This window comes from Bos javanicus, chromosome X (genome assembly GCF_032452875.1).
Source record: "Bos javanicus breed banteng chromosome X, ARS-OSU_banteng_1.0, whole genome shotgun sequence".
Classification (NCBI taxonomy): Eukaryota; Metazoa; Chordata; class Mammalia; order Artiodactyla; family Bovidae; genus Bos; species Bos javanicus.
The window spans coordinates 67,541,677-67,552,764 of NC_083897.1; the positions used below are offsets into that span (position 1 = coordinate 67,541,677).

The 11,088-nt window shown below is 37.0% G+C and overlaps 1 non-coding gene across 1 annotated transcript; it reads left to right on the forward strand.

The window, feature by feature from the left end:
• The first annotated feature begins 1,521 nt into the window (after positions 1-1,521).
• On the forward strand, positions 1,522-1,624 carry LOC133243579 (U6 spliceosomal RNA). Its single transcript, XR_009735133.1, has one exon. It is a non-coding gene; the product is annotated as a U6 spliceosomal RNA (small nuclear RNA).
• Positions 1,625-11,088: the final 9,464 nt, after the last annotated feature.

Sequence of the window (11,088 nt, forward strand, 5' to 3'; positions counted from 1 at the left end):
ATCTCTTCAAATGCTCCAATTACATCTAATGTTAAAAGATTAAAGCAAGAAAGAAACATCATATTGAACTTATACCAGTATATTTTATTTTCCATTTTCCTGCTTGTTCACGAAATGTTAAGAGAATTGATGAAAAAAGCGAGGATACTTAGGAAGGTGAGAGAGTTTCATGACCAATTGAGCTAACACTAAGTTGGAAACAACAAATTTTATATACCACTTATCATATGCCACACAGTTGTAAGTTCTTTACATATTTACTTATTTAATATTTACAAAACACTTCAGAGGGAAGTAGCATCAGTATTTCCATTTTTCAGATGAGGAAACTGATTCACAGAAACTGAAAAAACCTGTCAAATGAAAAACCTGTCAAAATTAACCTTCACAGCTAATAAGCCTTGAAGTTGTATTTAAACTCAGGTACACTGACTCCAGGTTTCCTTAATGCAGATATTTTCAAAGTTTATAATATGCTAGTATTTATTGTGACTTTCCAAAAGAGGTAGAGAGCACACTATTTTCTAAACTTTTGCAATAATGGAACTTGTTTTTACAGAGTATCTATTAAAGACTCAAAAGACACCACTAATCCATAGAATGAAGTTTGAGAAATACTGTTGTAAACATTTTTTTTTTAACTTGGATGCATGCTTAACTTCAACTATTTTGACACTATTTCTCTGTTTTTGAAATATATATTTATATAAATATATCAGGAATTTTTACATAGTTATAAATTTAAATTTAGGAGTTTTCAGTTTACATAATGTTAACTACTATCTCAGTTTTCACAGTTTACATACAATTAACTACTATCTCATTGGGTTATACTTGCCCTTGGTGATATCTTTTTAAATTAGAAATGTTCCAGGTTTTTAAGCATAGTCACTGACAATTATTATATTGTTGGTACCTCTCAATAGACCATTTCTTTTTCATGAAAATTTGAGCTATAAAAATTCTTCAAATGGTACACACAAGTTCTTATAGGTTATACATGTCCCTAGGTACTTTACTTGAGCATTTTTATATAGTATTATAGAGTAGACATGTCAAGATAATTTCTAACGTCTTGCAGCCCTGACCTCCAATTGGTCTGATTTTCAAACGAGAATTGACACATCCAGCAAATATCATTGTAAGTCTATGGGAGGGTTGCATTAGACATAGATTAATGGTAACAAAACATCTCAAATTTCTGACATTAGGGCAAAGATTAGCTATTCCCAGGAAGCTGGGGACCCAAGACAAGTTGAAGGAGCTCCTTCCACAGCCCTTCCATCCTCAAATGCAGGATTTTCTCGTATAGACCATCCCACCAAATAAGAAACCAAGCTACTAGTCTATGAAATATAGACTCTCAGATATCAGTCAACTTCCAAAAGCTACAGAAATAATTAAAAGCTAACACTTCATATACCAGAATGACCTTGAAAACTGTTGGAGTAGTCAACTTATTTTACTTTTTATATTTCATTTCATAGATATTCTTGACACTTTAAAAATATATTTGGGTGTCAGCTTCAATAGCTCATATACTAAAATTAGGACAAAACAGAGAAAACTACCATGGCCCCTGCACAAAGATAAAATGTGAATTTGTGGAGTGGTCAATATTTTTGGTGATAGTTGCACAACAGTGTGACTGTACTAAATGCCACTGAATAGTAGTCATAAAATTGTTAAAATTGTAGACTTTATACCATGTATATTTTATCAGAGGAAGAGAAAACATAATTGGTCAAGTTAGTGACCTCTTACAAATTAAAAACAGATTAACATGGATGTAAAAGAAGAAAAAAAATTATTAACTTCTGTGATACTGCAAAATTTGTGATTATTTTCTCCCATAGTTGCTCAAAGAAAGAATTTAAGTTTTGTGTTATACGTGTTGCTGTTTGTTGTTCAGCTGCTCAGTCATGTCCGGCACTTTATGATCCTATGGACTGCACCACAACAGGCTTCCCTGTCCTTCAACAACTCCAGGGCTTGCTCAAACTCATGTCCATTGAGTCGGTGATGCCATAAAAACATCTCATCCTCTGCCATCCCCCATCTCCTCCTGCCTTCAATCTTTCCCAGCAACACAGTCTTTTCTAATGAGTCAGCTCTTTGCATCAAGTGGACAAAGTATTGGAGCTTCAGCTTCAACATCAGTACTTTCAGCGAATATTCAGGACTGATTTTCTTTAGGATTGACTGGTTTGATCTTGCACTCCAAGAGACTCTCGAGAGTCTTCTTCAACAACACAGTTTGAAAGCATCAATTCTTCAGGGCTCAGCCTTCTATATCGTCCAATTCTGACATCCATATATAACTACCAGAAAAAACATACCTTTGACTAGATGAACTTTTGTCAGTAAAGCAATGTCTCTGCTTTTCAATATGCTGTTTAGGTTTGCCATAGCTTTTCTTCAAAGGAGCAAGTTGTTTTAATTTCATGGCTGCAGTCACCATCTGCAGTGATTCTGGAGCCCAAGAAAATAAAGTCTGTCACTGATTGATCTATTTGCCATGAAGTGATGGGACCAGATGCCATGATCTTAGTTTTATGAATGTTGAGTTTTAAGCCAGCTGTTTCAATCTCCTCTTTCACCTTCACCTTCATTAAGAGGCTCTTTAGTTCCCCTTCACTTTCTGCCATAAGGGTGGTGTCATCTTCATATCTGAGGTTTCTGATATTTCTTCTGGAAATCTTGAATCCAGCATGTGATTCACCCAGTCCAGCATTTCTCATGATGTACTCTATGTAGGTTAAATAAGCAGGGTGACAATATACAGCCTTGACATACTTCTTTCCCAATTTTGAACAAGTCCATTTCTCCATGTCCAGTTCTAACTGTTGCTTCTTGACCTGCATATAAATTTCTCGGGAGGCAGGTAAGGTGGTCTGGCATTCCCATCTCTTGAAGAATTTCCAACAGTTTCTTGTGATCCACACAGTCAAAGGCTTTAAGTAGTCAATGGAGAAGAAGTAAATGTTTTTCTGGAATTATCTTGCTTTTTCTGTGATCCAATGGATGTTGGCAATTTGATTTCCAGTTCCTCTGCCTTTTCTAAATTCAACTAGTACATATGGAAGTTCTCAGTTCATGTATTGTTGAAGCCTCACTTGGAGAATTTTCAGCATTGCTTTGCTGGCATGTGAAATAAGTGCAATTGTACAGTATTATGAACATTCTTTGGCATTGCCTTTCTTTGGGATTGTAATGAAAACTGACCTTCCCCGTCCTATGGCAACTGCTGAGTTTTCTAAATTTGCTGGCATACTGAGTGCAACACTTTCACAGCATCATCTTTCAGGAATTGAAATATCTCTACTGGAATTCCATCACCTCCACTAGCTTTGTTCATAGTGATGCTTCCTAAGACCCAGTTGACTACACACTCCAGGATGTCTGGCTCTAGGTGAGTGATCACACCATCAAGGTTATCTGGGTCATTAAGACCTTTTTTGCACAGTTCTTTGGATTCTTGCCCTCTCTTCTATCTTCTGCTTTTGTTAGGACCATACCGTTTCTGTCCTTTATTGTGCCCATCTTTGCATGAAATGCTCCCTTGGTATCTCTAGTTTTCTTGAAGCAATCATTAGTCTTTCCCATTCTATTGTTTTCCTCTATTTCTTTGATTACTGAGAAAGGCTTTCTTATCTCTCCTTGTTATTCTTTGGAACTCTGCATTCAAATAGGTATATCTTTCCTCTTTCCCTTTGTCTTTCACCTCTTTTCTTTTCTCAGCTATTTGTAATGCCTCCTCAGACAACCATTTTGCCTCTTTGCATTTCTTTTTCTTGGGGATGGTTTTGATCACCGCCTCTTGTACAATGTTACAAACTTCCATCCATTGTTATTCATGCACTCTCTATATCAGAACTTGAATCTATTTGTCACTTTCACTGTATATCATTGGGGATTTTATTTAAGTCAGAACTGAATGGCCCAGTGGTTTTCCCTACTTTCTTCAAATTTGAGTCTGAATTTTGCAATATGGAATTCATGATCTGAGCCACAGTCATGCATGTTAGGCAAAATTAACTTCAATTTTAAAACGTCCTTTACTCTAACAATGGTGCCAGCAAGAATATATACAATATAACATATAGCCATTTTAACTTTAATTTACAGAAACATGCAGCCACACACAAGAGTCATATTCCTAGAAGAAAGCTAAAAAAAATAGTGATTCATTAATTAAATTTACTTTTAATTTGCAAATCAATAATAACAGTAATCAATCAAAGTGCAACATGCATTTAAATGATTTGGTACTGCACTGCAGCAGGTATCACCAATTAATAGAAAGGAGAGAGCATTAACAGAATTAATGGGAGAGAAAGAGAAACCAACCTAGCCAAGTTCAAATTTATAACAAAAATCAAGTTTCCCTTAAGATAGCTTCCATAGTAAAAGGAAATTCAATTTACTAAATGTATTTTTGAAATGTGGATTTCAGGAACTCAGAATGTGTTTAGGAGAGATAGACTTATCACTGAAGATATTAATATGAAAAAGTGATCAGTGGTTATTATGTAATTTCATTTTCTCTACTTGGTTTGTTCTGCTCACTGTAACTATAAGACTTTTCTTCCTGCTGCATTTTGGAAAGCCATTTTTGCCTGTGTGAAAAACCAGCAACATGATTAAGAGTTAGATAAAGTAAAATATTTTATGTCTAGAAGGCAAATTCAAGAGGAAAACTTCCTATCCATTTTCCTTTAGAAATAGAAGAAATGGGAATTTAGCCTCAAACAAAAATGTAACTTTGTCTAACATTGAGCTGAAGTGCTAACTCCTGTGTAGCAGCTAATGAAAACTCAAATGTATTTTGTGTTCATTAAAAGGTATCAAATTGCTACTACAAGAATATTGTTGTTTAGACACTAAGTCATGTCTGACTCTTTTGTGATACAGACTCATTCACTGTTGCTAACCAGCCTTTTCTGTCCTGGGATTTCCTAGGCAAGAATACTAAAGTAGGTTGACTTTTCCTAATCTAGGGGATCTTCCTGACCCAGGGATTGAAACAGTGTCTCCCACATTAACAGGTAGATTATTTATCACTGAGCCAGCAGAGAAAATTAACATTTACATCTTAGGAACCAGTGAATTAAAATGGATGGGAATTAGGTGAATTTAATTCAGATGACCATATCTACTGCTGTGGGCAAGAATCCCTTAGAAGAAATGGAGTAGCCCTCATAGTCAACAAAGAGTCTGAAATGCAGTACTTGGTTGCAATCTAAAAATGATAGAATAATTTCAGTTCCTTTCCAAGGCAAACCATTCAACATGACAGTAATCCAAGTCTATGCCCCAACCACTACTGTCAAAGAAGCTGACACTGAATGGTTCTCTGAAGACCTACAAGACCTTCTAGAACTAACACCAAAAAAGGATGTCATTTACATCATATGGGATTGGATTGAAAAGGTAGGAAGTCAAGAGATATCTGGAAAAGAGGTAAGTTTGTCCTTGGATTACAAGATGAAGCAAGCCAAAAGGTAACAGGTTTTATCAAGAGAACACTAATCACAGCAAACACCCTCATCCAACAACACAATAGACCACTCTACACATGGACATCACCAGAAGGTCAGCACTGAAATCATATTGACTATATTGTTTGCAGCTAAAGATGGAAAAGCTCTATATTGTCAGTTAAAACAAGACCTGGAGTTGACTATGCAAAGACCATGAGCTCCTTATTGTAAAATTCAGGCCTAAATTGAATAAAGTAGGGAGAACCACTGGGCCATTCATGCATTACCTAAACCAAATCCCTTATGATTACACAGTGGAGGTGATGAATAGATTCAAGGGATTAGGTCTGATAGACAGAGTGCCTGAAGAACTATGGACAGAAGTTCCTAACATTCTACAGGAGGCAGTGATGAAAACCATTCCAAAGAAAAAGAAATGTAAGAAGGCAAAATGATTGTCTGAAGAGCCTTTACAAATAGCTGAGGAAAGAAGAGAAGTGAAAGACAAGGGAGAAATGGAAACATATACTCAACTGAATGCAGAGTTCCAGAGAATAGCAAGGAGAGATAAGAAGGCCTTCTTAAATGAACAATGCTAAGAAATAGAGGAAAATAATAGAGTGAGAAAAACTAGAGATCTCTTCAAGAAAATTAGAGATATCTTGGGAACATTTCATGCAAGGATGGGCATGATAAAGGACAAAACAGTAAGTATCTAACAGAAGTAGAAGAGATTAAGAAGAGGTGGCAAGAATACACAGAAGATCTATACCAAAAAAAAAAAAAAAAAATGTCTCAATGACCTGGATAAACACAATCGTGTGGTCACTCACCTAGAGCTGGATACCCTGGAGTGTGAAGTTAAGTGGGCCTTAGGAGTTATTACTATGAACAAAGATAATGGAGGTGATGGAAGCCCAGTAGTGCTATTTAAAAGCCTAAATGATGATGCTGTTAACATGCTGTACTCAATATGTCAGCAAACTTAGAAAATTTAGCAGTGGCCATAGGACTGGAAAAGGTCAGTTTTCATTCCAATCTCAAAGAAACACAATGTCAAAGAATGTTGAAACTACCATACAGTTGTGCTCATTTCACACACTAGCAAGGCTTTTCTCAAATTCCTTCAAGCTAGGCTTCAGCACTATGTGAACCAAGAATTTCCAGATGTACACGCTGGGTTTTCTAGAGGCAGAGGAATCAGATCAAACTGCCAACATTCATTTGATCATGGAGAATGTAAGGGAGCTCCAGTAAAACCTGTACTTCTGTTTCAGTGACTACGCTAAAGCTTTTGACTGTGTGGATCACAACAAACTCTGGTAAATTCTTAATGAGATGGGAACACCAGACCACCTTGCCTGTCTGCTGAGAAACCTGTATGTGGGTCAAGAAGCAACAGTTAGAACTAGACATGGAACAATGGAGTGGATCCAAATTGGGAAAGGAGTATGACAAGGCTGTATATTGTCAGCCATATGTAACCCTGCTTATTTAACAGATTGCAGAGTACAATCTGTGAAATGCCAGTCTGGATGAATCACAAGCTGGAATCAAGGTTGCCTGGAGAAATATCAACAACCTCAGATATGCAGATGATACAACTCTAATGGCAGAAATTAATGAGGAAGTAAAGAGACACTTGGTCAGAGTGAAAGAGGACAGTGAAAAAGCTGGCTTGAAACTCAACATTCAAAAAATTAAGATCACAGCATTCAGTCCCACCATTTTGTGGCAAATAGAAGCAGAAAAACTGAAGTAGTGACAGATTTTATTTTCTTGGGCTCCAAATTCATTGAGGAAGTTAACTGTAGCCATGAAATTAAAAGACAGCTGCTCCTTGGAAGGAAAGCTATGACAAACCTAGACAGCATATTAAAAAGCAGAGAAATCACTTTGGAGACAGTCTGTATAGTCAAAGTTACATTCTTTCCAGTAGTCATGGTAGGTAGGAAGATAGGCATGGACAAGGAGGGGGCCTAGCTGAAAAGGATGCAAACTGATCTCTAAACCCCACCTGACACACCCTGCAGAGCTCACAGATAGACTACAAAAATAACCAGAGACTTTTCCAACTCCTGCACATGCACCCTAGGCACACACTGGATACAAACTAACCACTGGGGCTTCCCCAACTTTGGCACATGCACACTTGATGTATAGCTGTGTCCTCAAGTAACCTTATGCAGCTAGAATAAAGCTTCGTAAATATTCTGTACATACATACATCTGATTATAACAGACTGAATTATGGGAAAGACCTGTGCAATAGAGCCTATTGCTATGTAACTTGCAACTGTCAATCAAAACTCTCAGTCCACACCCATCTAGATGGATATGCAAAGGCCTTATTTTGCATGTGCCTAGATATGCCCTGATTAGCCTTGAGTGTATGACTATTTGCATTTTGCACAGGGCAGAAACAAGAGAATGAGACCGGGCATATAAAAAGGGAAGCCAAGAAGCATTGTGACCACTCCTTCAGGGTCAGCCCACTCCCACATCTTGGGAATGTACTATCTGCTGTCTGTTTAATAAAAGATCTGTCTGCTTGAGCTGTAACTGAGCTGTAAACCAGTTTGTTGTTTTAGATCCTTGCTAAGAGGAGACAGGATCAGATAAATCTTGCCTGCTTGAGCTGTAATTAGTCTGTTGTTCCAAATCTTAGTTACAATGAGATAAGAACTGAGTGAGAGAAATAAACAAACCTGACAGTGGGGTACAGATTTGAAAGTTGGACCATAAAGAAGGCTGAATACTGAATAATTGATTTTTCCAATTGTGCTTCTGGAGAAGACTCCTGAATGTCCCTTGGACTACACAGAGATCAAACCAGTCAATCTTAAAGAAAATCAACCCTGCATGTTCACTGGAAGGACTGATGCTGAAGCTGAAGCTCCAATACTTTGGCCATCCCAATGCGAAGAGCCAACTCATTGGAAAAGACGCTGATGCTGAGAAAGATTGAAGATAAAAGGAGAAGAGGACAGCAGAGGATGAGATGGTTAGATAGTATCACCAACTCAATGGACATGAATTTGAGTAGACTTTGGGAGATAGTGGATGGCAGAGGAGCCTGGCACATACAGTCCATGGGGTTGCAGTCTGACACGACTTAGCAATTCAACAACAACAACAATGAAAATATTAAACTTGATTCCAAATCACCTTCTGTAAAGGTAATTGGTTTCCAAAAGATGACTGCCACTCATGGCTTGTAAGTAGATGGTTTTCGCTTGTATATGCCATAAGTGCCAGAGAATCAGGTGTGCAATACATTCTCCAATCTTCTATACAGTAGTCCTCAAACATTGCCATGTTCTGTTGCCCAGAGAGCTACTACAATGATTCTGTTATCTGTGTTTAACAGTGGTTGGTTAAAAAAAAAAAAAAAAAAAAGCCCTCTTTATGATAATCTGCGTATTTATAATAGTCAAGATGTAACATATAACATCAAGAAAGACCTGAGAAAATTGCAAGGAGAATGTTCCTCTCATGTGAAAAATTATGTCCCAAATCATGATTTTAAAAATACTGCATGAGGAATCTGAAGGGATGCATGTTAAAATTGGACTTTTCTATAACTAGTTATATGCCTATATTACCCTCTTTCAGAATCAATATTCTTGTCTTAAAAATTAGGTTCATGGAAGCAGCCATGTTGTCCTTCAATAGGTAAATGGAAAAAATAAAATGTGGTACATCCAGGCAATGGAATATTAGTTAGTGCTACAAACAAATGAGTTAGCAAGTCATGAAAAGACATGAAGGAACTTTAATACATATTACTAAGTGAAAGAAACCAGTCTGAGAAGCCTACATACTATGTGATTCCAACTATATGGCATTCTGAAAAAGGACAAATCACTGAAATAATGCAAAGATAAGTGGTTGTCAGGGATGAGGATGGGGACAAATAGGAAGATCATGGCATTTTTAGGGCAATGAAAATACTGTGTAATATCATAATGGTGCATGTATGTCATTCATTTGCCCAAAACAACAGAATGCACAGTACCAAGAATGAACTCTAAGGTAAAGTATAGACTTCAGATTATAATGATGTAGGTTTATCCTTAGTAATGAATGTACCATTCTGCTGAGTTATATTGATAATGGGAGAGTCTGTTTTTGTGAGGATGTAGGGGAGAAATCAGGATAGTATAGAGTATACAGGAAATCTCTATACTTTTCTCTCAAATTTAAACCTAAAACTGCTCTAAAAATATTGTCTTTAAAAATATGAGATTCACATGTTCCCAATCCTGAAACCCCCTCCCACCTCCCTCTCCATACCATCCCTCTGGGTCATCCCAGTGCACCAGCCCCAAGTATCCTGTATCCTGCATCAAACCTGGATTGGCGATTCAATGCATTAACTTTCAATGAGTCTACGTGGAAAAATTACTTCCAAGATAGTCATTTATTGAGTTGTTATGTATTCATTTTTTAAAATTTATTTATTTTTAATTGAAGGATAATTGCTTTACAGTACTGTGTTGATTTCTACCAAACATCAACATGAATCAGCCATAGGTTTGCCTATGTCCCCTCCCACTTGAACATCCCTCCCACACCCCTCCCCATTGTACCCCTCTAGGTTGTTACCAAGCCCTGGTTTGAGTTCCCTGAGTCACACAGCAAATTTTCATTGGCTATCTATTTTACATATGGTAATGTATGCTTTTATATATATATATATATATACACACACATATATATATATAATATGTTATATACATTGTGTATATATAATTATAATTATATGTTAATCATGTTGCTCCTATATAGGCTGCAATCTCTTTACTTGAAGAAATTATGTATTATTATTGTCTATATTATTCTTAACTTTCTTACATTCCTTGGTGCTTGACATAGTAGTGGGTATTTGGTAAGTAAGTAAGTAAGGAGGCTTCCCTGGTGGCTCAGATGGTAAAGCATCTGCCTGCAGTGCAGGAGACCCAGGTTTGATTCCCTGGGTTTGGAAGATCCCCTGGAGAAGGAAATGGCAACCCACTCCAGTACTGTTGCCTGGAAAATTCCATGGACTGAGAGGCTCCTCAGAGCCTGGTAGGCTACAGTCCATGGGTTCGCAAAGAGTTGGACAGGTACTTGGTAGTGCCTAGTAAACGACTGCAGAATAATCAAATGTATATTTGAAGGGACAGGGCCAGGAGGCAGGAAAAGGTCTAATTTAGTTGCTGTACAATAGTAATTTTGCATGATTCTCTAGTAGGTCTATTTTCCACTGTTTCCACAATCACATTCTGCCTGACCCTCCCGCCAAGACATGATAACAAACATGAGAAATGGGGAAAGAGATGGTTCACTCAAATACAAACTGCCAATAGTTCTGTTTTGTTTTACTTTTGCTGTCTGATGATGCCATTCTTTATCGTTAGCTTATGCTTATGCTTACTGAAGCAGTATATGTCAAGCATCTGTTTTAGAAGGCAAAGCAATATGTAATATTAACCATAATTATGTCAAAAAATTGCGATAGAATTAGTTTTATTTGAAATTTAAGAAGCACATGAAGTTAACCATAGGTATACTGATCGAAATGCATGAATAAATTTATGGTCACATCTCAGAGGCTTCCATC